At 31.9% G+C, this 24,935-nt stretch overlaps 1 pseudogene; it reads left to right on the top strand.

Moving 5' to 3' along the window:
• Positions 1–2,629: 2,629 nt before the first annotated feature.
• LOC18608567 (calcium-binding protein KRP1 pseudogene) lies at positions 2,630–3,278 on the top strand (annotated as a pseudogene).
• The last annotated feature ends 21,657 nt before the right edge of the window (positions 3,279–24,935 follow it).

Here is a 24,935-nt window from a genome sequence, read left to right as displayed (position 1 = left end):
AAAGAACCAATTTCGATTCCCCATGCTCCAAATTCATTGTTAAAGACAAACCATCGGGCTATATTTCTTTCTTTCTTTTAGGAGCTTAGGATTATGGTGAATATGTAGTTGTACAAGAATTACTTGCTGAATTATTGCCATCTGGAGTTTGGACATCTCTAGCACCATATCTTGGGCTTCAACCCAAATTCTGTGATTGTCAGCTTGCTATTGACTGTTAATGCTAAACGCACGTTGGCCTAATAGTACTTCTCTTTGCTGTGGCACTCCAGCCCACTGATCTCGCCGGCAGGGTTCCAATCCATCCCTCGGTTGGCCAGCTCCCATTATATTTTAGAAAGACTTCAAAGCTTCGAAGTTGAATGTCAATTTATTAATTTAATTTTTATTAATAATATATATAAATTTATTTTAATTAGATATTTAACAAGTATGGATGACACGGATTTAGATAACAATTCAAAAAATTTATAAGACATTTATAAGATTTGAGCACTTAAATAATAAAATAAATACGTTACCTGTTGATATTTCTACTTGTAATACTTACAAATAGTGACAAATTCTTTCTGATATACCCTCTTTAGATCCGAATAAATGTGAAATTTCTTGCTGGACTATGGTATTATAGACATAGTAGGAACATCGAAAGTTATAAATAACAAAATAATCAGATAGGAGAATAACTCTAAATTAACATTTTAGAATAAAAACTTGTTTTTAAGTTTTTTGTTTTTTCTCTTTTGATCAGTTCTTTCTAACGGAAAAATTTTGGATTTTCAATTCTAAAGAATTTGATTTTAAACTTTGAGAAACGAATTGGTGAGAATTATCTCTTAAATATATAGTTAATTTAATATATAACTGTGGGGGAAATAAAAAGGGCCTGATCAAGCAAATGAGAAACTGCTGGGGGCTCAGGGTGAAAAGAGAAGAAATCAATACCCGTTTGACAAAATTAATTAATGAGGTTGAATGCAAGCTAATAGCTATATTAATATTGGGCATCGTCGTGTTCATCAGAAATGTCAAAATGCCGACTGAGAAGTCATCAAAAAGAGGTCTCTCTTCCAATCAAGTGAACACCATGTGTTTGTCATTCGTGCATTAACTTTGTTTATTTGGTGTTGACAGACAGACAGACAGGTGTTAGCGGGTTACCCTGTTCGCGTAGAATACGCGTATAATTACTTCGTGCGGGTTGGAGGGATGATTCACGCTACTTTCCTAGGTTTTCCCCTCCCCTCTCATTGCCTTCCCTGAAAGGAAATTCATCAGGTATCGTGCTACTGCTTAATTTGTTCACAAAAGTTGACTTGGGTACGTATTCCTATTCACACCACCTTAATTACTTCCTCATTTCGGATAGCTTTTGCGTCAAAAAATTAATAATATGAAACCTTTTGCATCGAGTAGCTTTATTCTGTTCATAAACAAGTTCGGTTTTATGACAGACCGTTTTCCAATTCTTTTTACTCTTAATTAAATATTAAAATCTACTTTTAGACCTACATGACTACTTCTTCAACACTATATCCCAATAATTCAATTTGTACCTAGCTAAAATTTTATGACCACCAGCTTTACGCAAACTGTAACTTAATGATGTTTTGGTTGTTTGTTTGTGAACAATCCATAAAAATCAATTCATCAAATAGTTTTTTAAAGAACAAATTAATGCAATACAGTCATTTCTTCTCGTGAAAGAAAATATGAATCTGGAAAAGAAAATGAAGGTTCCCCGGAAGGAAAGTTTGGTTTGGATAACAGGGCATGAATGCATGAAGTTTCTCAGCGCAGTACCCACCCGCACAAGCTACATATTTTATATTTCAAACATGTAATCCATGGCATATATTTTTATAAAATTTCAACCTCAATTATTGATTTTCTGCCGAGGAAGATGAAGAGCGGTAAAATTATCATGTGCATTCTTCATGTGACAAGGAATTGTGTATTTCTCAATTGCAACCAACTTTCCGAGAAAAACCAAAAGACTTCTTATCATCCTATCCTCCTTTATGAATTGTCACCCATATTTTCCCAAAATCTTCGCAAAACTTTCTCAAGAAGGAAGCCATTAAGCTTCGTTATCAAGTTCTTATCCTGAAATTGCTCATGAAACCACCAAAAAGACTCCAATTTTGTCAAGGAACGCACTGACTCCATGTTTTCCTTAGTATATTAATTTTCCGATTTCAATTAATTGCGTCTCCATACACTTTTATGTGAACAAAGTTAATTATAAACTGCAAACCAACCGTCCGGCCCCAGTGACGAAAGTCAATCTGAAAAGCCAAGCAGAAAGCTTCCAAATTGACGATGTTACCCTCAGAGCTTTGACCTAAATTACAACAATTACCCCTCATGAAACTACTTTACCCTGTCAAAACTTATTTCAAGTCAAAAGCAGACAGAGGAAATATTAAAAAATCCAAAAAAAAAAAAAAAAAACAGAACAAAACGAAAGTACCCCTGACAACTTCTCCGAAACAGAGGCAGTTCCAGCTCTGCAAGAATCAAAGCCGACCCGCAAGAAAGTTTTGTGTTCCTTTGCTGTCATACATTGGGAGAACATAACCCCTTCTCTTTCCAAGAAAACCTCCTCATCTATTCTCCCTTGTATATATATATATATATATTGCACTCTTAAAATACCCCAACGCATCTCAAATACAGAAATATATTTTTTTTTGAAGAAATCAAAAATATCAATCCAAGGATCAATGGCAGGGTTTGGTAAAACAGCTTCTGATTTCGAGGATTTATTGCCAGCGATGGCTGAGAAGCTGGGTGGAGAGGGGCTAATAAGGGAGCTGTGTAATGGGTTCAGGCTGTTGATGGACAAGGAGAAGGAGGTCATCACCGTGGAGAGCTTGAAGAGGAATGCGGCAATGCTGGGGTTGCAAGATTTGAGAGACGATGAACTTGAGAGCATGGTGAGAGAAGGTGATCTGGATGGTGACGGGGCTCTCAATGAGATGGAGTTCTGCGTATTGATGTTCAGATTAAGCCCTGGATTGATGGAAGAGTCCCAGTTGTTGCTTGAGGAGATTCTTGAAGACGAGCTCAGAACTGCTGGCTTCTAATAGGAGTTTATTTTGGCCCCGCCCTTTTTTTCTTCTTTTTCTTTTTTCTTTTTTCATTTTTCTCATAGGTGACAAAAAGGGCAATGGGCAAACACTATGGATTAATATTTGTTAAGGAGTACATTTATCTTCTCATCTGTTGTCAAATAATACATTTTTTTGGCATAAAGTAGCTTAATATTCTTTTCACCGGCCGGCTCCCATTTAATTTTCTCCTTTCTTTATTTTTTGATCTGATAGGTAGGTATTTAATGGACCAACTCAAATCCGAATAAAAGAAACCCAAATCATTTCGAACCAACTGTTAATAAGCCATATTTATTTAATGGTCCTGTTATGATTCTTTTCCAGGGGTGATGAACTTTTAAGTGTTGAATTTTAAGCATTGGATCTTGATTCTTGGAAAGATTTTTTCTTTTAAAGTACCAGGGGTTTCTTTCCTATTTTTCAGATAGTCGAGTTTTTAATACGTCCAGCATTCAATTTACTTCTAGAGCCAATCGCCAACTTAGGTGAGTCAATATTCCCCCTTGCACTGCCTTTTGCCTAACATTGTTTCAAAACTATTAATCGTTGCTGTTGGATATACTATTCCTAATTGCTATACAATATTTTGTTATATAATCACCAGAAAGTTCTTTTTATTTTTTTAAAAAAATGTTTTGTTATAAATATAGTTTGCTCCATTTCTAATGCATTAATTCAACCAGGAATCATCCAGATTATGTTCGGTCCATGTCTACTGAACCAATCATAAGACAGAAATAATTAGTGGTGTATATAAAACTCAGTATAGATTGATCTAGCAATATTTAATTTCTGGTTGCTAAATTCTGTACCACCACGACCTCATTATTTTACATGTATATATAAATAGCTTCCTTCTTATTTGGATTTGGTCTCAACTCTCTATTGTAGACTATTTATAAGGAGATCTAGATTAGTAAGACTTTGGAAAATGGTGGAAATACCAACAGAGGCAGCCGCGGGTCGCTGCTGCTGCTGGTGGGTTTTCTTTTTCTTTTAATTGTCAATGCCAACTTTGAACTGTAAGTATTAGCTTTGGTCAAAAAGGGTGGGTAGTTGTCCAGGCACAAGGTCAGGTGATGCCTAGTGTGAACTGTGAAGCCCAGTGGCATTAGGAGAAGTGTAGTGCGGTTGCTAATTAAGCTATTCCTCCGCCCCATCTATACAATATTTTATAGGATTATGAAAGCCATAGTTAAGTCTTCATTTTTTTTTAAAACTCATCTTGGATGGCTGTATTACATGCTTCAAGTAAGATACCACCTTAACCAAGGGATGAATGGAGAAATTTCAAAACCAAAGTTCATTATAGGTCTGCCACTAAACTGAAACATCTCTAAATTGCACAGTTACTTAAACATACGGGAACATTTATATGGAGTACAGAGTATAGAAAAGAAAGCATGCATTTCAATAAAACATTGTCTTTTCACTTATAATAAGAAATGAGGTAAATAATTTTTTTATAGAAAATAGGGTAAATAATTAAATATAAGTTGAATTTATAAGAGGTTGTATAATTCTCTTAGAGATTGGGTTTTTCAATGCGTAGATGTAGATTATATTAAAATATTACTATATTATGAATATAGGGTAAGCTTTTCATGAAGTCAAAAAATGACAATTAATTATGAATATATAGGTTCTCATGAAGCCAAAAAATGCTCTTGGTAAGCAGTACAAGCAAATGTTCAGCATGGATGGGGTAAGCTCTTATTCTATCGTTGATCGAGAAAATTTTGTACCTTTTTCTGTTAGGCCTTTTCTCCTTTCATTGATTTTTTTTTTCATTTACTATAAACAAAATTAATAATCTGAATCAAGTTTAGATTGAAGTTTACAACAAAACACCCTAACTAACTTTTGGAGATAAAAAAAATGAGAGAGAGTCTGAGGGGAATGACAAGAGATTCTATAAGGGTGATAGAGAGAAGCTGAGGGAGAGTGAGAGGATTAAGGGGTAATCAGAGCTAAGGGATTTCAAATGAAGGTAACGGTTTAGGGAAAGGTTGAGCAATCGAACCATTAGAGCTATTGACAAGTAGAGAGCATCCTTGTTCATGGTGTTTGTGGGGAATCTAAGCATTCGGGTGCTGCAATCAATAGTGAGAGTGATATTTGAAGAGTATGGCAGGGTCATGGATGTTTTCATTTCTAAGAGTAAATTTTTGGTAAGGACAAGAGATTTTAAATTTGCTTCTGTGAGGTTCCAGATTAGAGAAGGTTTGGAGAGGGTGATAGAAGGGGGCAATGGAAGATTGATCGATAGGTGTAAGATCTTTGTCAGGGAAGCCATGCTCGATTGAAAAAAAAATCCCAAGGTGTGTTGAAGGGTGTTCAGGCCATGGTGATACCGCAATAGCAAAGGTTGCTTAAGGATTCCAGATCATACAGGGAGTTGCTGATTGGAACAGATCTAGATTTTGAAAAAGGAGAAATCTTGGCAAATTATTTACCTAAAGGGAAGGATATAGAAGAGAGGGAAATTTTAGTTCATTATAGATTAAAAGGTAAGGTGTCGACAAGAGAGACGGCAAATCTGGATGGTTTGGACGGTTAAATACCGTTGGTATAGGATAGTGAGTTACCAAAGATGGAGATGGAGATGGAATGGCTACACAAGAGTGTTATTGGAGTTCTCAGACAAGAGTTTTCGCTTCAACAAGTGTAGTTGGTGTTGTTCATGGAAAAAATCTAGGTAAAGGTAGCTCGGATCAAAGGGCTCAATGTCCTGGTAACTTTCGATTGCAGAGAAAACATGGAGGCCATCATTTACAAGTATCAAGATTTATATGAATTGTGGTTTGAGAGTCTAACACCCTATAAGGAGTGTAAGTCTGTTGATAGAAAATTGCAATGGTTGAAATTTGAGAATGTCCCTATTCACTTTTGGCTTGAGAAGTTTTTTAAATTGTTGGTAGAAAAATGGGGTAAAGTTGGGGTATTTGATAAGGATATGGTGTTGAAGAACTAGTTTGAAGTTGGTCAAGTGTTCGTTAAAGTGAATAGAGAAACCTAGTTTCCACTTTACTTGAAAGTTTATGTGGATAGGTTCTGATTTGATGTTTCTATATTTGTGGTTGATATGAGTGAAAAAGAGTTATAAGAAAAAGCCCAAATAACTTGTCAAAGTTCACCCAATTATGCTTCATTTTCTTTTGATGTTGGCAAAAATAAGGAAACCGTGATGGCTTTGGTAGAAAACTCTTTGGAGTATAAAGGTGAGGGTGGCTTTGGGATAAGAGATTCAAAGTCTGTTACCCTAAAGGTTGGAAATGCCCTTCTGATGTTTAAATCAGATAATCATACTTCAAGGGATTATTCACAAGATGTTGAACCGCGATGGAAGAAGTCTATTGGTGAGGAAGTACAAAGGCTTTCATTTGATGTAATAAATAACATAGCAGAGAAAGAAAGTCAGCAAAGAGGATTAAGAAGGAATATGGAAATTGGGCACTTTGAAAAAAGTTCTTATGACAAATTAAAAGAAGGAAATGGATTGACAAACCAAGTTGTTGTAGGCCAAGGTTCAGTTGATCAACAAAATGAAGGTTTACGTCCAAGTAAGGTGGTTAATAAGGAGGCTCAAAGTATAGAGGATTTTGATGAGATGATCCAAGTTGATGATTATGTTTAGTTTCAGAAATACTTGAAGGATGGAGAATATGAAAAGAGAAGAAAAAAGGTTAGTTTAAAGAAAAAAGGTAAGAAACAAGGTCTATTGGTCATTTCGAATTTTAGTAAAAACAGTGAAAGAAGAAAAGTCCTGAGAAGAAGAGTGATAAAAGAAAGAAATGAGGAATGGTGTGTCTTTAATTGATGAGTCAATGAGAGAGGAGATTCAACATAATGGTTCAGTGGAGCGAATGACTAATAAGGATAATCAAGGAGAAAGTCAATGTTTATTTAAGGAGTTTAATAATGAGTTGGTGGTGTTTAGGGAAACTGATGCTAGAATGTCTATCGGGATTCTGTAGAGTAAAAATTAAAAGTAGTGTTCTGATAAAGTGGAGTCAGTGAATGATAGTGGGGATTTGGCAGTTGAGTTTCTTCTTAAGAGTATTCACAATGATAATATTAAGATGCAATAATGGGCAATGGTGTGTTATGTGAAAGACAGAGGAGTTGGTGGGAAAGTTGCCTCGGAATAGTACTTAAAGGTTAACATAGAAAATACAATTGATGTGTCACACAATAAGACACAAGAAACTTTTGTTAGTCCTATATCTTCTCCAAAATATAGGAAGAGTTTAAGATTATCAGAGCGTAATAAGTCAGATAAAACTTGTAGGTGTGGTTGTAAGGAGAATATGGTTTCTACTAGGAAGAAAACAAATTCAATTGTCAAGAAAAGGAAAATTATCACAAAAGAAATAGTAGAATCCATGAGAACTATTATGGTTGATGGTTCAATGTAAGATAAAGATATTGCCTGTCGAAATAATATTATTTTGAAGGAGGTGGAGGCTAATTGGAGGGTTGTTGAGGAGCTAGGAATTGTTTTCAGAAGCAGTAAAGATGAAATTGTCAAAGAATTTTCTACCTTGGAAGCTAAGAGTTTGAAGGCTCAATAAATGTATGTTAGTAGATAACTGACTTTAGGGGTTTTCAAATTTGATGATATGCTATTAATATCTTAGAATGTTAGAGGTATTGATAAGGGTGAAAAGAAAAGATTTGTGAGGAATTTAATCTCTGATAAAAAGGCTAGCATGGTGTTTTTGCAAGGAACTAAACATAATGGACAACAAATAAGGTTTTTTGATTCTTTAAGGGGAAATCTATTTTTAGAGGTTGCTTGTCTGAGGCGATGGGAAATTCAGGGGGTTTGCTTACTATGTGGAAAAAGGAATTTTTTCATGTTGACTCGAAAGTGATACACAAGAACTATATAATTCTTATTAGTGTTCTTAAGATGAATAATTGTAAATGTGGTTTTGCGAACTGTGGTTAGTAGTAATGATTGTGGAATGAAATTTTGAAGTTGGTTAGGAGTAATGATTTTCCATGGTGTTTAGTAAGTGATTTCCATGCAGTGGTTACTAAGGAAGAAAGAGGCGGGGTAGTTGACAATTGAAAGAGCACAAAGAGGTTTGTTGATTTTATTAATAATCTTTAACTCATGGATCTTCCAATGAGTGGTAGTAAATTCAATTAGAGCAATGGTAAAGTGTTTGGTAGATTAGAAAGGTTTTAGTAAGTGCAAAATTTTTGAATTGGTTCCTTTAGTTGTTTCAACAATGTCTACCAAATTCTTTATTTGACGATAATCCAATGGCGTTAGGTAAAGTTTCTTTTGAATGAGGCCCAAAGCCTTTCCAGTTTTCTAACTTTTGGTTAGAGGATAAGTAGTTTTGTGAGATTTTTAAAGCAACTTAGGATAAATGCAATTTGGCTGGGATTGACATTGACACACTTTAAGCGTTGCCAAAGCTGATATTAAGGTATGGTAGCAAAAGAGATTTTGTAAAGTGAAAGAAAACATCCAAAAGTTAGAGACTGATATTCAGCAGAAAATGGTGGAGTTGAAAAAAGGTACATGTGATAAAGTATCGTGGCAAGTAGTTGTTGATTTGAGAAAGGAGCTTTGGGAGTTGTATAGGAATGAGGAGAGATCATGGAGACAGAAGTTAAGAGTAAAATAGGCTATTGATGGTGATAGGAAAACAAAATTCTTCCATACGGTGGCATTGATAAGATAGAAGTTAATCTAATCCAAAACTTGTAGTTGATGACAAAGTGATTGATAGTCCACATTTGATAAAAGAAGAAACTTCCATGCATTTTGAAAAATTATGTGAGAAAAGGAGAACTTTGGTGGTTAAGGATATTGACTATGACTTTTTGCAATTATCTGAACACTCAGCTTTGAGTTTGGAAAGGGGTTTCTATGAGGAAGAAGTTCATGCAATTATTATGGAGTGTGATGGGAATAAAGCATCAAGGCCGGATGGATACACCATGAGTTTTTTTAAAAATCAATGGGCCATGGTCAAAAGGGCCTTGATGGTGTTTATTGCAAATTTTCAACAAACAGGTGAGTTTTGTTCATAGGGTTAATTCTTTTTTTGTTACACTAATTCCTAAGAAGGAAAACCCTACATGTCTCAATGATTATAGGCCCATCAGTTTAGTAAGTTGCTTATACAAAATAATTGCTAAGTCTTTAGCACAAAGGTTGAAAGGAGTTATCGAAGAGGTGGTTGGAAAGTCCTAGTTTGGTTTTATTAAGGGACGTCAAAATTCTTGATTGCGCTCTTATAACTAATGAAGTGATAAACCTTATGAAAAAGGATAGAATGGGAGGGGCTGTGTTCAAAGTGGATTTTGAAAAGGTGTATGATAGTGTGGATTGGAATTTCTTGGAGTTTGTTATGGGTAAAATGGGGTTCGGGGCTAGATGGAGAAAGTGGATGATGGGGGTGCATTAGTTCAACTTTAGTGTTGATATTGGTTAATGGGACACTGACTAGACAAGTTAAACTAAATAGAGAACTCAGGTAAGGATGTCCACTGTCTCCTTTTCTATTTAACATTATTGTTGAAGTGTTTAGTGTGATGATGAATGAAGCTGTGGAGGTTGGGTTCTGTAAAGCAATTAACATTGGGCGTAATGCTTTTTGTATCCCACATTTACAATATGCGGACAACACAATCATTTTCAACAAACCTTATATTAATAGTATTTTTAACATGAAAAGAGTTTTGCAGATGCTTTCAAGTGATGTCAAGCTTGCAAATCAATCAAACTAAAAGTAATATTTGTGGAGTGGCAGTAGAGGAACAATTAGTGATTGAATGGGTGATTGTAATTCCATGTAAAGTGGGAGCTTTTCCTTCAACTTATATTGGACTTCCTTTTGGCATTAAACAAGGTTCAAGGGCTATGTGGCAACCGATTATAGACAGGTGTAGGTCTAAGCTAGCAAGGTGGAAAGCTAATTTATTGTCAATTGGAGGACGTATTACGTTGCTTAAAGTTGTACTTGCTAGTTTACCTATGTATTATATGTCTTTAATGCAAATGCCGCAAAAGGTGAAGGCGAAACTGAAAAAACTCCAATGGAATTTTCTTTGGGGTGGGTCGGAGGAAAAGAGGAAACTTCATTAGGTAAGTTGGGATATTGTTTATAGACATAAGTGGGATAGGGGTCTAGGCATTATGGATCTTAAGGTGCAAAATAGAGCATTACTTAAAAAGTGGATTTGGAGGTATAGAGAGGAAAATGAAAATTTGTGGAGGAAAGTCATTCAAGAAAAGAATGAACGAAATCCCTTGGAGCTATTACCTCGTGTTAGTGAGAGTAATAGAGTGTCAAAAGTGTGGAGAAACATAACCTTTTTTTTTTCCCCACCAATAATTATTATAACTTTTTACTTGTTGGTATGGGAGTCGTTGTGGGCAATGTTCGTAATGTGTTATTTTGGCATGATGAGTGGTTGAAGGGTGTGATATTGAAAGTGAATTTCCTTGAATCTTTGCACTATCTATAAACAAGTCAAGTATTGTGAGTAATTTTGGGAATTGGGTTAATGGTAATTGGACGTGGTTGATAAATTTGTGAAGAAATACTTTTGATTGGGAGAATGAATAATGGCATGGGTTACATGATTGCATTGGGGATTTTTGTGTGGATGATGTTTTGTGTGATAAATTAGTTTGGAAGGGTGTAGATGGTTCATATTCTGTTCAATCCTATTATAATTATGTTTTAAGGATTAATGGAGTAAATAGGAATTTATGGAGAGTAGTGTGGTGTTGTTGATTTCTCACGCAAGTGTACATATCATTTACAAGTAATATAGTGATAAAGTAGAGTATCATTCCCACATAGAATTGTTTTAATTCTTATTGTTAATTACTAAAATTATAACACCCTAATTTTATCCAAACAATTAAAAATTAAATTAAAAAGAAAAACAAACTAAAGACTAAAACTAATCTAAATTAACTAGCAAAATTATTTTATTAAATCTGATTGACTTTGGACCTAAGATTATGATATCTCTCAATACTTCATCTGATTATTGTGTCTTTCTCTTAACTTAGCTTAATGGATTAAGTTGCTAACCTAGAGTCTTAAATTATTTACAAGTCCTTGTCACGTTTTTCATAAAAATATCTCTCCCAATTAATCTACTCTATGTCTATGCAAATTAAATTAGAGACAAATTCATTAAGTTTAGGCTTTAATCTTAGCTACGTATGGCTTATAGGTGTATGTTTACCCTATATGCAAATCAAACCACTTAATTAACTTAGTGCATTCAATCATACGCTATTCTATTCAAGGTCTACTTAAATATCTTGTGTCAAGTTTAACCTACATTTCCAATTCAATATGATTGGTGATCAGGCAATAGGAAACATTAAGAACAAAATAAAATAAATAACTTAAATCCATCAAATATAAGTAAAACAGAGATAAATGAATCAGATTACATATTGAGTTCAATAATAATCTTAGAGAAATAATTTAGTTCCCCATTAAGTCACACGTCATTATCAAATAAAGTTTAAACAATAACATCAAACTAAGACAAATAGGAGAATAACAAAAGAATGATAGAACCCAAGAATTTATAATATTGATCTTTCAAATCTTCTTGACTCCTTCAAATTCTTCTCAGCTTCAATGACTTTGCGACTTGATTCTTAGCTGTCAATATGGTTTTTTTATTTTAAAAGTCCTTCGAAAGGTTGTTTGTATAGGGCTTTAAAGTTAGGCTAAGTTGGGTGAAGAAAGAAGTCAATTTCAATCAGGAATTCCTCATCAAATTACGTGAGCTGTGACCTCGACCCATTAATTAGTAGAAATCATAAATTCTCTAAGACTACTATAGTGCTTCAACTTCGATATGATTTTTGGTCATCTTCAAGCCGAAGTGGTGAAGTGGTAAACATAAAAGGTGTAGCCTTTTCTCTTAGCTTTCCAATGGTGTCAGAATCATCTCATTTGAAGTTCTGTCGAGAAAGTTATGGTCGAAATACCAAAACATATGCAGTGGAAGTCTATATCTTAAAATTGCTCTCCTTTTTTCATTAAAAATCTTCTTTCATTAAACACCTACAAAAGCACAACTAAATCAATAACAACCTATCTTAATCACGTAAACACCAAATTAAGTAAAAAATTAACTAAGATTAGATTGACTCACCTAAATTAACTAATTTAAAATAATTTAAATAAAACATATTAATTTCTATGAATTATTACAAGAACTAAGCTAAATTACTATCAAAATTAAGCCCAAATAGCTCTATATCATAGAGTTATCATGTCGGCTGGTTTAACACCTCCTAAGGTTGAAATTTTTTGTTGGTAAGTTATTCATGGGGAAGTGGCTATTAAGGAGGAACTTTTTAAGAAAGGGTGCATTAATTCTGATGCTACTTGTTGTGTTGTTTGTCTCAAGGAAAAAGAAACAGTTGAACATCTTTTTTTTGGTGTGATGAAACATGGAAGTTATGGGCAACATGGTGTAATATTTGGGGTATATATTGGGTTAGTCATAGAGACCTTTTCAATTTCTTTGCTTTTTGGAATGTGATCTTTATGGATAAGAGTAAAATAGAGGTTTGGAATATGGGTTTCTTTTTTATCATTTGGTCTATATGGTTGTTTCGTAACGATGTGATTTTTAATGGAAAAGCTTAAGATACAATGCAAAATTTTGAGCTTGTAAAGGCTAGAGTAGCATAATGGGTTAGTACTAAATTGGATAATGTTAGTTCTTCATTTGATGATACTTTTAGATTTCCATAGCTTCTCACATAATTGACAGTAAAAGTAAAAAAACTAAGAAAGAGGTGGAGTGGAGCGAACTAAGACCTGGTCAACTTAACTTTAATGTTGATGGGGCTGCAAGAGGTAATCTAAGGGAGTTTGGCATTGGTGGGGTCCTTAAGGATGATCAAGGTAGAATTTTGGTTACATTCTCCAAAAGTATTGGTGTAAGGAATGCTAATATAGTGGAGTTACTCGCTCTTAAAGAAGCTTTTTTTATTTTTATGGCTTCTAAGTGGGCATTTTCTCATTATCTCCTCATAGAGAGTGATTCTTTAATAACGGTTAAGTGGTCTAATTGTCCATCTGTTACTCCCTGGAGACTTCGAAAACATATTTTGTAGCTTATTAGCTTGAAGAAAGTTATGCAAAAATCTAGAAATTCAACACACCATCAAATCTACAAATGATATTGCAGACAAGCTTAGTATGGCTTTGCCAGCTAGAGTTTTATGATGACGGTTTTGGTTTATTATGTGGTGGGTTTGATTGGTGCGTATGTGGTTGCTTGATGGTAAAAATAACTGGTTAGTTGATGGATTTTGATGCAAGTTTCAATTTGCATATCTCTTCAATTTATAAGCTTTTCTCAATTTTTTTTTTAGTTTTGTTGAGTTTTGCTAAGTCTTTATTCGTCATCGTTAAGATCTAGTGTTCTGCTCTTGGTTCTTTGTATCTATTTAGTTACATTTATATAAGGTCGGTAAGCGTTGGTGGTTTGTTTTGTATTCTGGGTTTACTGTCCAAGGTCTTGTACTCTTGTTTTTGCTCTAGTGTTGGAATATTATTATTCCACATCAATGAATAAAGATATTTTCATATTTTTCAAAAAAAAAAAAACAAGAAAGCATTACAAGACACATTGACGGTTCGACTCTTTTTCTTGTTCATGCAAAAAGGATGATATTTTCACTCAATTCCTTAAAAAAGTTTAAATCACAATGTTTTTTACATTAATAATCATAAACAAAGTTTAAATTATAACTTCTTATATTAATAATTAACTTCATGTTTCATTAAGTATTATTATATACGAATGTAGGCAAATTGAGTTGGAATGACTAGATAAATTTTTTGAAGTAGTTAACTATATGCATTAACATTTAGCATGATGTGCTTGGTTTGTGGACAACAAGTCCAAATTTATTAGTGAACATGAACTTTGATTGATTATATACTTTAAATCTTGACTATTTTTACTTTAAATATTCATTTTTTCTTTACTCAATTATTTGAATGATAATCATTTTTAATTTTTTTGTAGGAAGTTGTACTTTTGCATTATGCAAAAGTATAGGAATTATTCATCCTCTCAATTAGAGTTTGATCGTAGGCCTAGTCTCAAGCAATTGAAGGATTAGAGACTGCTTGCGCTCACATATATGGATTTGGACTAGGTAGCTGCTACAACTTTACTTGATGCAACATGTTTCAATACACCAAGGTCTAAGTCAACGTGTGACCCTCTTACCACAAATCTTTCCCTTCAAGATCCTCTACTTAAGAAAGATGGGAATCTAGAACATAACATGTTATTGGAGAGCAAATTAAATAGAATAATGAGAATATGAAGAATTTCATGGAAAGAATCATGTAAATGATGAGAGGTAATGCAATTCTTCCACCATAGAAAGTGAGAAATTCTACAATAGGAGTTGATGCAGAAAAAGATAACAATGACACATGGCAAACTTGATGATATGGTAGGGGCGGCTCAATAAGTTCAAAGGTCTAAAGCAAAATATTCAAACGAGGTCTTTTTTATTGAAGTTTGAAAAAAAAAATTATTAAAAAAATCATAGTTCCTCCATCCTAGTTCTTGAACACTTTTATTAATTGTTTTATTTTTCAACAAACTTATTTCTAAATCAATCCAAGAACTCATATTAGTAATATGCTCATTATTCATTTCATGACTCTTAAGCGTAGCACTAAGGTTTCTCCCTTTGATGCCAGCATTAATTAGCTAGTTTACTTATATTAGAAGCCAAATTAAACAATTTACAACAAAAACAAAATACTTTATCTAAGTCTTTTGAATAAACTAGCCATCTTCTTTTACATGTCTCCCCATTTGCCAAATTTTAAATAGAGTATGTAGTGGAAAAATGTCTTGAAAATTCATCTTTAAGAAAATCTAAATCATTAACTTTAATTGGAACTTTTTCTACTAATAAATCTCTTAAATTTGTATCAATATTTGTCCATTAACTTGGACCATAAATATTTTTAAGAATGCAATCTTTTAATTAATAAGTTGATATTCTTCATCATGATTTTTATGATCATTTTGAATCTCTTCATGATTTCTATGGTCATTTTGAATCTCTTCATTAACTTCTTATTCTAGTATTTCATCATCATCTAACTCTCTAAGATTATTAACTTGTTCGTTTAAGGAACATTCATTAATAATTTCTGATTTGTTATTTTTATTACTTGTAAAAAATTTATCAAGTGCTCTTTTTTAAGAGTGTATTAAACTTTAAATTCTTTTTTTTAAGCTTGGAATAACTAGATTCATATTTTTGATTTGACATATTCAAATATTTATTATGAGGTACAAAAATATTTAGCAATTATAATCTTTTTATATTTATTAAATGGCTAATATAAAATCAACAATCAAAATTTCTAATTCAAATAAATCAACTGTCACATAAAATAAAGACAATATAACAATATAATATAAACTCTAAATTAAATTAAAAAAGCTTGTAAAAATTAGAATAATAGTACCTAATTGTTGAATACTTATTACAAACTGCAAATAAAGCTCATAACTTTATGAAGATAATAACATAACAGACTTTTTGTGTATTCTTTGGAGGAAAATTAAAGTTAAAGGAAGAAAGAGTAAATGAGAAAAAAAGAACTCAAAAGTAAATATTAGACATTGAAAAAAATAATTGGTATTATGTATAGGAAAAAAATAGCCATTGGAAATCATTAAATATGTTGATTGGAAATAGGAGAAATAAGTAAGAAAAAAATAGCTGTTGGAAATAATTAAATATATATGACCACTAGTTGATTGGAAATAAGAGAATATAATTAAGAATTAATAGCATTCTAGAAATTAAAAAGAGATAAAAAATTGAGATTTATTAGGCACATAATTAAGGAAGTGAGAAAATAAGTAATTTTATTAATTATATTTTACTTTTACATTTTTTTAATTTTTATATATTTTTAATATAATTAATTATATTATAATCATTATAAAATTATAAAGTTTTCCCAAATTTAAGGCCTCTCCAAATTGAGGGCCTAAAACCCTTGCTTGGGTGACTTCACCCAAGAGCTAACCTTGCTTGGATCATAAATATTTTTAGAAATGCAATTAATAACTCTATGATATAGAGTTATTTGGACTTAATTTTGATAGTAATTTAGCTTAGTTCTTGTAATTATGCATAGAAATTAGTAGATTTTATTTAAATTATTTTACATTAGTAATTTAAGGTGAGTTAAACTAATCTTTGTTAATTTTATGCTTAATTTAGTGTTAATGTGATTAAGATAGTTGCTATTGATTTATTTGTGCTTTTGTAGGTGTTTGATGAAAGAAGAATTTTACTGAAAAAAGAAGAGCAATTTCAAAGTATAGACTTCTACTACACACATTTTGGTATTTCGACCATAACTCTCTCTACAAAACTTCAAATGAAGTAATTCTTAAACCATTTGAAAGCTAAGAGAAAAAGCTACAACTTTAATGTTTACTACTTCACCCAATTCAGCATAGAAGGTGGTAAAAAATTTGGTCAAATTTGAAGCACTGTAGCAGTCCTAGAACAATTACGATTTCTACTGTTTAAATGGTCAGGGCTGTGGCCCATGTAGTCTGATGAGAAAATCTTAGCTGGAATTGACTTCTTTCTTCACCCAACTTGGCCTAACTTCAAAACCTTATAAAAATAACTTTTCGAAGGACTTTTAAAAGAGAGCAAAACATCAAATTGACAGTTAAGAGTTAAGCCACAAAGTTATTGAAGCTAAGAAGAATTTGAAAGATTCAAAGAGATTTGGAGATCAAGAATACAATTCTTGGGTTTTTCTATCTTTTTATTATTTTCTTATTTTTCTTAGTTTGATTTGAATGTTTAAATTTTAATTGATGATGATGTGTGATTTGATGGGAAACTAAATTATTAATCTAAGATTATGATTGAACTCAATATGTAAACTGATTTATTTATCTCTCTTTTACTTATATTTGATAGATTTAAGTTGTTTATTTTATTTTGTTCTTAATGCTTCGATTAACTGGTCACCAATTAGATTGAATTGGAAACCTAGATTAAACTTTGATGAAGGAGATCTAGGTAGACCTAGAATAGAATAGAGTATAATTGAATGCACTTAATTGATTAGGTGATTTGATTTGCATATAGTGTAGACATTCACCTATAAGCCATATGTAGTCAAAATTAGAGCACAAACTTAATGAATCTTTCTTCAATTTAAGTTGCATAAATATATAGTAAATTAATTAGGAGAAGTATTTTTATGAGAAACTCGACAGAGGCTTGTAAATAATTTAAAACCTTAGGTTCGCAACATAATCCATTAAATTGAGTTAAGAGAGAGAGAGAGAGAGAGAGAGAGAGAATAATCAGATGAACTATTGAGGGACATCATAATCTTAAGTCTGGTAATTAAGTGAGTTTTATGAAACAAATTTATTATTTAATTTTAGTTTTAGTTTATTAGTTTAATTTTTTTTTAATAATTTTAAATTTAATTGTTTGGATAAGATTAAGGTGTTACAATTTTAGTAGATAATAGTAAGAATTAATTTAATTCTCTGTGGGATCGACACTCTACTCATTACTATATTATCGTTACGATACGTATACTTGCGTGAGTAAAAAATTGAACAACAACAATCATTTAAATTAATCAATTGATCCTTTTCATCATGATTTCTATGATCATTTTGAATCTCTTCATTAACTTTTTATTCTAGTATTTCATCATCATCTAACTCTCTAAGGTTATTAACTTGTTCGTTTAAGGGACATTCATTAATTATTTTTGATTCATTATTTTTATTACTTGTAAAAAATTTATACGGTGCTCCTTTTTCAGATTGTATTAAACTTTAAATTCTTCTTTTTTTTAAGCTTTGAATAACTAGATTTATATTTTCAATTTGACATATTCAAATATTTATTATGAGGAACAAAAATATTTAGCTATTATAATTGTCTTATATTTTTTAAATGGCTAATATAAAATCAACAATCAAATTTCTAATTCAAATAAATCAACTATCACATAAAATAAAGACAATATAACAATATAATATAAACTCTAAATTAAAGTAAAAATGTTTGCCAAGATTAGAACAATAGTACCTAAACATTGAATACTTTTTGCAAACCGCAAATGAGGCTCATGGTTTTATGAAGATAATAACATATCAGACTTCTTGTGTATTCTTTGAAGGAAAATTGAAATTAAAGGAAGAAATAGCAAATGAGAAAAGAAGAATTCAAAAGCAGATATTATAAATTGAAAAAAAAATAGCTTTGAAAAAAATACATTGAAAAAAAAAATTGGTTTTATATATAAGAAAAAAATAACTGTTGAAAATCATTAATACGTTGATTGGAAATATGAGAAATAAGTGAGAAAAAAAATTGGTTTTATATAAAGGAAAAAAAAACTGTTGGAAATCATTAAATACTTTGATTGGAAATAGAAGAAATAAGTGAGAAAAAAATAATAGGTTTTATATATAGGAAAAGATAGTTATCGGAAATCATTCAATACGTTGATTGGAAATAGAAGAAATAAGTGAGAAAAAAAAAACAGTTGGAGATGATTAAATACATATGACTATTTGTTGATTAAAAATAAGAGAATATAATTGAGAATAAATAGCATTCTAAAAATTAAGAAACGATAGAAAATTGAGATTTATTAGACACATAATTAGAGAAGTGAGAGAATAAGTAATTTTATTAATTATTTTTTACTTTTATATTTTTTTAATTTTTATATATTTTTAATATAATTAATTATATTATAATTATTATAAAATTATAAAACTTCCTCGAATTTAGGATCTCTCCAAATTGGAGGCCTAAAGTCCTTACTTGGGTGACTTCACCCAAGGGCCGACCCTGTGACATGGGTATCAATATTTGCCTTGGATCTTCGACTCCTTTTCTTTATTTTGATACACTTACATTCGAAGATTTTCATCTACTATTTGAATATTTAATTAAGATTTAAAATTTTCTAACTTCAGGATTTAAATATTGGATACTTTGTGTGCTAGTAGTTTTATAATAATTGGACCAATTTCAATTTCGATCATTTATTTTGCTTAAGAATAATTATTTCTTTAGTTGTGATTTCTTAGATATATCGTTAAAATTTAACATTATGGTTGATGGATTATTACAAAACTAGTCTATCAGGTTAGAATTATAGCACATTATAAACAAAATTTTGGACGTAAAATACAACATTTTCGATGAACGTTTGATGTATTTTTTATATTAATAATATCCAAAATATTCTATTTATTTCTGACAAAATCTTTCCCAATATCAATGAAAACTTTCCTCAATAAAGATAACAAAATTTTTCATTGATAATGGTTCAACCGTTACTAATTAAATTTTTCATTTTTGACAAAATGCATTACTGAAACTCTTTTTTTTTAAATTTTGTTTTTTAAGAAAAGTTATTTTTTAAAGAATTTATCAAAATTCCTATTTAACTTGATCTTTGCTTTTGAAAGATAGATAAGTTGAAAAAAGTTAAATCAAACAAACACTTAAATCAAAAATGGAAAAGGTATAAAGAACCTGAATATCAAATTCAAATGATTGGAACCCAAAATCACTCAAAGCAAAAAATAATCTGAATTTTTTTCTATTCGAAATGACCCGACTCAATATATACAATTGTCACCTTTACCTATCGTTTATCAGTTTGAGGCCTCTCGGTTAATAAAAGAAAAGGAAAATAGTTCAAGACCTAGTGAGAAGCCTTGTGCATCCCGTTGGGCTTGTAATGTATGATGCATTAGCCCAAACCAAGCTCTAATCGTTAGCCATAGTAAAGCATCTGGGGGCGCGGCTGGAGGGAGTCATGAAGAAAACGATCTGGCCTCATAAATGTGCTCCTTAGGAAAAGAAAAAATAGAATGTGCTCATTCACAAACGGGACTCTTGATTGGTTTTCTGCAAGATTTGGAATGTCAGATCAAATAATGTTCCCATGGAAATCCAATCAAGGATGGACGGATATTATTCGTATGCTCCTTTCAACTTAATTATTGCCAATTGCCATCATCTGTTCTTAAACAGAATGCGTCGCAACAGCACTTTTTTGTCAGGTTATACCTCCTTAATCATGAAGTTTGCCTGCCATTCGTCTTCACTAACATTTGCTTAAATACTTGGCTTCTATAAAATTCACACGATTGAGGCGATCGACAATGCATGTAACTATTCTCTTCTCTCTAATTTCTCCAAATATGCAGTATACATATCTTCTGTGGATAATATTGTCTGAACAGTAAGGGAAAAGAGAAGGTTGTGACACACATGACTTTAATAAAGACAATGCATCAAATTAAAATTCTTGGTCTCTGAGCAGGGGACAAAAAGGCACTAAACATCATGATGCCTTCCCCTTTATTTCTCCTGATGAGGATCAATATCAAGCAGGCATGATGCTTGATCACCTCTCTTTCTAGATTTGTGTGACATCCATATATATGGACCCATTTCCTCAAAAACCCTGACCTTCAATTTTCCAGAGATCTTCTCCTCTTAGGCCCTCTGGGCCTGGGGCGTTGTGCATTTCCAGTTTCTTCTCTTTTTTTTTGTCCCCTTGATAACAAGGAAAATATATGTACAATGTTTTGAATTCCAAAATCTCCATCCAAATTGATCACGATCATTTTTTTATATTCTAATTTGTGAGTACGCTCACCCATATTTACACATATTAGATCGCCGTCTAGACAGTGAAATGAAACATACATACAAGTATGGTCCTCATAATTATCTTCCTACTATTTCTATTGGAAGCTTGGGTCATCCATAAATCTCCATTAATGTAAAGGCCATTGTTATAAGCTGTGAGGTTACGTTTACATTCTCAACTCCTCTATTAATGTGCTCCCCACCTTTGCTGGACTCTTTGCCTGTCCCATATCTATCTATGGTTGTGGAAAATAACAAGCAAAAAGGCAAAAAAAATGGGGTAGGTAATGTACGTGTCTCTTCCTCATGTCTACGATTATCTTCTAAAAGTTAGTGACATAGGTCAAGCTGTTGTTGGCTAGCTACAAGGTTCTATATGCTAGCCGAATTGCTTGCATGAAAAGACAGCGAGAAAGGTACGTCTCGAGCTATTATGCTTTTGGATCGTCCATGAAGTTCTTTGTCCAAATCACTAACAGTTCTTAAGGAATTTTCAAGTTGGAATATAAAAGTTGCCAGAATGATGCTGTTATCAGAAGAATTTCAGCTCAGCATAATTAGCTTTAGCGCTTATCCTCGGATAGGGTTAATTTCTGGTTTTCTTATTAAAAACGATAAAGTAAGTCAATGATCGAGCTCTTCATACTTTTTTTGATCTATCTTGTCATACCATATGAAATTTGGATAAGTGTTATCCCTACCCAACGTCCTAGCAGCTTACTGGAATCTTGTTTCTCTAAATATATATGTAACATTTTATGACCCCCCACAATATACCTTTCGATAATTGCCCCCAGTCTCCTCTTGCAGGAATGGTCGGGAGACCCTCGCAATCAAAAGTTCAACTTTGCATCAATGCTTAATTTTTTTATTTAAATATATTTTTATGTAAAATATATAGTTTTATGTTTAAATAATAACAAATGTTTAATGAAATACATATATAATACTTAACTTAGCTTTAATTTGATTCAATATAACTTTTTAAATATGAATTAAAGGGGATCAAAATCGTTTTAACCATTTTTATCAGTATTGGGTTAATGTAAAAATTAAAAAAAATCGATGAATATAATTTAACCAAATTTGATAGGATCATTTACTTTCTTGATATAATATATAAATCGAGCAGCATGAATGGATCACCCATCCAACCAATATTGGTTCATCCGGTTCTAATAATTATTGCTACAACATAAATGGTACCATTAATTTGTAGAAATATTATAAATTTCAAAAACGTACCTGAAGGATAAAGTAAAGTGACATTGTAAAATAGTTCTCCATATTAGAAAGAGTTTGGTTAGCTTGAATAACAGTATATATATATTTGTTTATTTCGTACTTGTAGATCTTCCATCCAAAATCTCTCATATTAGCAAGCTGCTAGCTGTAAATTACGAATATAAACAGAGATTATTTACCTAGGCTAAACACTTTGTGTGGTTTGGAACGATAGTGTAATTAATTTCTATGTGTTACCGGTTTCATGAGCTAGCCAATAATGAATTTTGTAAATTCAAAAGCTTGGTTTCTGATAAAATGCAATTGCAACCCACTTTTTCCTAGAGCTCTTGTGTGTGCTTTATTGTAAAGCCTTCATAGCTTATCGATTAGCTTTTGAGAGATAGTAGCCAAATTCAACCAGACATTCCGAACTATCACCATGACGGGTAATCTCCTTGGTAGTCCTCAATGTCCGGCATGCATATGCATATAAATAAGTTACCTGGATTCTTCTTTAAAGTGAAATTATCGATTACAATGCAAAAAATACACCAATGGTGGCCTAATAATGCTATTGCAGTTGACAGACAAGAGTTTAGTAACAGTTGGAAGATATGGACAGGTACCCAACACCCACAATAAAACATATCGAGGCGTAAAGATACAATGGACCCTAGAGAGGTTCTCAATTTTCAGCATAGGTTAAAAGATCACTGTCCAACTAAAGTAAAAGCAAGAAAAAATGCAGGCAACTGACAGAGTCATTTATTATATCCTGATAAGAAAAGAAAGTTCAGGACGAGGAAGTCAAGGATTTCATCAATCCACATGGCTAGCTTTGCCATATGGATAACACATGCCCAAAATGTTACAGCAAACCGGAGCATTGGTTTTCCGAAGAGCTTGATCCGCCACCATCTCTTTAGATGGTGGAGTTTCCAGATTGTGTTGTTAAAGCGTAACCGTGACTTAGATTTCACTTCGTATCAGTATCAATAATAATCCAACAAAAAATTGCAGATTCAATTCCAACTCTTTCATGGATTGCCTTGTCTGGAAAGTTGGCACAAAATTTGTATTTAGTGTTTGTGCAAATGAAGTGTAAAATTGACTTTAAGCCGTGTATTTAAATAGATGTTATTTTTAATATTTATTTCATCCTCACTATTTCATATACAAAAGAGAATTATACAAGTAGCCTTAAAGATATAATGAAATTAGTGTCTAAATTCGTCTTACACTTAATAAGAGTAAACTACTAGATATATCTAAAAGTTTGTAAAGTTGTTTGAATTTATAGTTTACTTTTTATAGCAAGTAAATTATAAGGAATTTGAGCTTTGTTAATAATTGATTATAACTCAAGTGTTTATGTTTATTTTCAAAATATAACATTTCTCTTACTCTTGATTTTTTTGCTCTTGTTTTATTTGTTTTTGGTGTTTTTAAATGATTGGCAGCAAATCCTTTATATAAACTTACAAGTGTGACACAACTCTTTCATTAAGACACATCTTTAACTTATAAATACCTCTACATTTTACAAGACACAATTCGTTGGATAAAAGTATTATTTTTATAATCACTTTATAAAAGAACAAAATTTTTATTTTATAAGATACAATCTTTGAGTTACAATATGAAAAGATAATTTTTCATATCCAAACTTTTAAGTTGCAGTGTTTTTCAATTGTCTCGTAACTTTTGAATTTAGATGTGTTTTTCTCACATGTCACTTTACCAAGAGACATAACTATTTAAATAAAAAATCACATATAATCCAATAATTATACTATGTCACACTATGTGATATAAACTTTGAATTAAGATAATTTTTCATTTGAAGAGACAATTTTTTATTTTGAAATACACCAGCACTTAGTAGTTGGGGTGGGGCAAATTTAACGCTTTTCAATGATCAACTTTTAGCATACGTGCATGTAATTAGAGGAGGAGGGATGGGGGTCTAATAGGGGCCTTGTGCCATGGTCCATAGATCCATGACTAGTTCAGCTTCGTATGGACAGCTGAGCTAGTCCACACGTAGGGGTTCATTAGCTGTCGCCTTGGCAGCCAAGCAAAGTATTCTGAGGCAATTAGCATACTTTCTAAAAATAAAGTCTTCCTTGTTGATTACTTGCTCATCAAGAAGGAATAGTTTTAAGATTTTATTTTTCTTGTACTTCAAGGAAGTTTAGGTTAGATACTTCCATATTTACTTTTACTTGCATACCAAGTTTAGGTTAAGTAAGCTATTATAAAGAGCAGAGTCATTGTAAAGCAATCTAATCAAGTTTGCCGAATCAAGCAATCGATTTTGTACTTATATCTTAGGTACTTTGTTTATCTCTCATTGGACCAATAATGCTTATTTATTTTCGCCAATCTCTTTTTTCATGTATGTTCACTTTACGTTTCCATGTCTTTCATCAAGAAACCTCGTTTAGGCTTGCTTAGTCTTACAAACACGAGACTATAACGCTGCACGAAATTTAACTAAAGTTCCAAGCCTGTGCACCTGTTTCTCTCAAAATTTTTGAAATTTATATTTTTTTTATTTTAAAATTTTTTCTTTATTTTTTAAAAATTTTATAATTTCATCCTCTCAAATATTAAAATTTTTATTTTCACTCCTCAAACTTAAAATCTTAACTCTACCACTGCGTGTAATCATACATGTCCTCTGCCATAAGCCTGTGCGTTCACATTGCGCAAGTAGCTAGAGGTGAAAATGCATGCACCCGTATCCCAGCAGTTTAATTTCCGACATATTGATTAACTAAAACTAATACTATAAGTCCTCCCTACTGGCGTTGCAGTGAATCAGGTTAAACAGACATTGATAATCT

Source organism: Theobroma cacao, chromosome 2, assembly GCF_053813885.1.
Source record: "Theobroma cacao isolate CCN51 chromosome 2, ASM5381388v1, whole genome shotgun sequence".
Taxonomy (NCBI): Eukaryota; Viridiplantae; Streptophyta; class Magnoliopsida; order Malvales; family Malvaceae; genus Theobroma; species Theobroma cacao.
The sequence above is the reverse complement of the archived record's forward strand: the minus strand, read 5'-3'. Positions and strand labels throughout refer to the sequence as shown.